At 31.2% G+C, this 3,864-nt stretch overlaps 1 pseudogene; it reads left to right on the top strand.

The window, feature by feature from the left end:
• Positions 1-1,768: 1,768 nt before the first annotated feature.
• Positions 1,769-3,650, top strand: LOC131649757 (oligopeptide transporter 5-like; annotated as a pseudogene).
• Positions 3,651-3,864: the final 214 nt, after the last annotated feature.

Genomic DNA, 3,864 nt, shown 5'->3' on the forward strand with positions numbered 1-3,864 from the left:
TTGTATTATATATGTCACATGTGCTATACATGTTCAACCATTTTTATTTGGTGGACGTTTTTTAATACAACTTTTGAATCCTGATCATTTCACTTTGCACAATACATACTCCTCTTGCTGTTGATCCTTTGATTCAATCTCAATTTTCAATATTACAATTGTCTTAATATTTAACATGACTGCAATTTTAACTTATGGTTTTCAATTATTTTGTATAGAACAAGTCAATTACATGCCTGAATTAACGAAGAAATCATGTGGAGGAAATTTTCAAGTAAATAGGATAGATTGAGAAGATTTTGCAATCTGAAACAAAGAAATTCAAAACGCCTTAAACATGGTAATACTTCTTCCAATTTTATAGGATTTGCCTTCTCTTCAATTGCTTACAAGTTTTTGTGTTATCATTATCTTCTTTGTATGACTCATATTTGGAAAACAATTTAAACACTACTATGTTGTTGTTCCTTATGATATTCAAATGAATGTTGATACTTTTACTTCCTGGTTATTACAATGGATTATTTTATTCTACTAACATCCTTTATTACCCTATAATCATTGTTTACCATTCTATGATAATTTTTTTTCTTTCAATTTCTCAATTTTATATTCTTTTTAATTGAACATGGATTATTTAAGATATAAATACGGGTTTTCTACTAGATGGTCTTTAAAGTTATCATCAATAAATGGTTCCTGAAACATATAAAATTACTCAATATAGTTTTATATATTAAGCTAGATGCTGGAAGTAAATTGTTTTAATTTTATAAAATAGTTAGTTGGAACTAACAATTCATTAATGATATCATCATTTTACACTTTGCAATATACTGAGGATAATTTATTATTAGTTGATGAGAATAAGCTTTATCAACTCTTGTGAGTTTTATTGCTGAAATTCATTATATTCACGGGTTATTATCACCTGAATACCGTTTTTATTTTAATAAATAAAATATTTGTAAATATTTATAGTTATTAAATATATTGGATTTTTCATGTTAATAATTTGCTACATATTTATTTTTAAATATTTTTAGTTATTGGTGATTTTATAATAATATTTATATATCAGCAAGAATAAAGCTTTATCAAATGATATACGATAAGAATGATCTTACCCGTTCGGACGCACAAATCTTCTACTAGTAATACAATATAAACATATCATCAACATTGACACCAAAATAATTCAAAATAAAAAGAAAACACAAAATGAATAGGTATTAAGAGTTAAAATTGATATTTTACTATGGATTTGAAGTTGTGTATAATACATTACAAATACTCAAATAGGAAACCTGACCCTTTGGCCAAACAATATGGTACTGGAAGTATTTCCTCAGACCATGAATGACATTATAACACTGAACGATAATTAAAACCCTTGCTCGGAAAATACGATCAGTGACTAAGAGAGAAATGAGAATTTGGGATTACGAAATTTCTAATTAATCAATTTAGAACAAATTATTAACATGTTTAACAACACTAGTAATTAACCACGAAATCCCAACTATAATCCAACAGAGAAAACCCCAAATCAAAGTCAAATTCAAAGGAATTTCCTGTAGGAAGAAATCTAGCAAAAACTGTAGTAACAAAATATTTCGATCGAAGAAAGTTGCCACACCAGAATATTGAACGACAATTAAAATCCTTGCTTGGAAAACGCCGATTAGTGATTGAAATCGCCGAAAAAACCAAAACTCATCGGAGAAGAAAGCGACTGAGAGAGAGAGAGAAATGAGAATTTGGGATTATGAATTTGGTGCCGCTTTACAAAACGCCAATTATCAAACCATGGAAATTGGACATAGTGTACTTTCTCTTTGCTTCCGACGGTGACCGCCGTAAAAAATTGAAATTGACTAGCTTCAACCATGGTATATTGCTGCAACGAGTATATTTCCTTTGATTAGAAACCGACGTAATTTGTTATTATTACTATATTTTGATTGTGTAGTGTGAGATATTGATGAATGATAGTTATTTTGATTAGGAAGCTGAGTTACCAAGTGGAGAAGTGTCAACAAATAGGGTAATAGAAGATGAAGAGAAAGATGAATATAGCATTAATGATAGTCCTATTGAACAAGTGAGGCTCACAGTTCCAATCACTGATGACCCTTCTCAGCCAGCACTCACTTTCAGGACATGGATTCTAGGATTAGCATCATGTGTGCTCCTTGCATTTGTGAATCAATTCTTAGGCTACAGAACCAACCCTTTGAAAATCACTTCTGTCTCAGCTCAGATTATTACACTCCCACTTGGGAAACTTATGGCTGCCACGCAACCGATTCGAGTCCCTTTTACATCCTGGTCTTTTTCGTTGAATCCGGGGCCATTCTCTATGAAGAAACATGTTTTGATAACCATTTTTGCAAGCTCGGGTTCTAGTGGTGTTTATGCGATTAGCATTATCACAATTGTTAAGGCTTTCTATCACAAAAGCATACATCCTGTAGCGGCTTATTTGTTAGCTTTATTGACTCAAATGCTAGGGTATGGATGGGTTGGGATTTTCAGAAGGTTCCTCGTTGATTCGCCTTACATGTGGTGGCCTGAAAACCTAGTGCAAGTGTATCTATTTAGAGCATTTTGTGAAAAAGAAAAAAAAGGCCTAAAGGAGGAACTTGTAGGCTGCAATTAGGGGTGTGCAAAATATCCAGTTTTGATGTCCAAATCTATAACCAAACCTAAATCACTTTTAAATATCCGGATATAATTGAATGGTTATTAACCGGTTTAGTTAATAATGGTTTGGTTATCCATTCATATTCTTCCGATATAATTAAATGTTTATTAACCGGTTAAATTATTTTGGATTCGGTTATAATCCGGTTATTATCCAAATCTAAATATTTTAATTCTCAAAATATTAATTTTTTTTAAAAAAAATATTTTCAGAAAAAATAATTTTTAAAACTGGGTTTTTTAAAAAAATCGATTATATAATCATAACCAAACTTATAACCGGTTTTATAACCAGTTCTAATTAAAATGTGGTTATGATTATAAATCTAAACAATTTAAATAGTTTTAAAATGGTTATCGTTTGGTTTTTGAAAATAACCAACCATGCACACCCCTAGCTGCAATTTTTTTTCATAGTATTTGTAGCTACCTTTGCATATAAAATCGTTTCCGAATACTTTTTCCAAGTAATATCAACTGTCTCTTTTGTTTGCTTGATTTGGAAAGATTCTATCATTACACAACAGATTGGTTCGGGAATGAAAGGCCTTGGTGTTGGTTCATTCGGCCTTGATTGGAACACGGTTGCTGGCTTCTTAGGTAGTCCTTTGGCTGTTCCTGGATTTGCCACCATTAACATACCGGCTGGATTTTTATTGTATATGTATGTTTTTTTTTATTCCAATTTCTTATTGGAACCATTTATATGATACTCAAAAGTTTCCACTCATCAGCTCTCACACATTTGACTCTACTAGTTCAACATACAACGTTACTCAGCATTCTCAATACCAAAACTTTCGACATTGATATGGAAAGTTACAACAATTACAAACAAGATCTATATGAGTGCCACGTTCGCATTCAAATATGTATTGAGCTTCACTGCTCTTACTCTTACTGCCACAATTTATGTTGTTCAAAATTGCTTTTTCAAAAATTAGAAGATTTTTTAGTAGCGAATATGGAATAAAAAGTAGTGATTTCTATCTTGCTTTTTTGTTTTTTTTCTGGGTTACTGTAGAGGATGTTTAAAACCTCCGCAATTTGTGCCACGTCAGCTTCTGTCAATGAAACTTGACGGCAGTGATCAAAATTGTGGATGGAAAAATTTGCGAGAAGCATTTTCGAAAATTATTTTTAGAAAGACCAAAATTA

This window comes from Vicia villosa, linkage group LG2 (genome assembly GCF_029867415.1).
Source record: "Vicia villosa cultivar HV-30 ecotype Madison, WI linkage group LG2, Vvil1.0, whole genome shotgun sequence".
Classification (NCBI taxonomy): domain Eukaryota; kingdom Viridiplantae; phylum Streptophyta; class Magnoliopsida; order Fabales; family Fabaceae; genus Vicia; species Vicia villosa.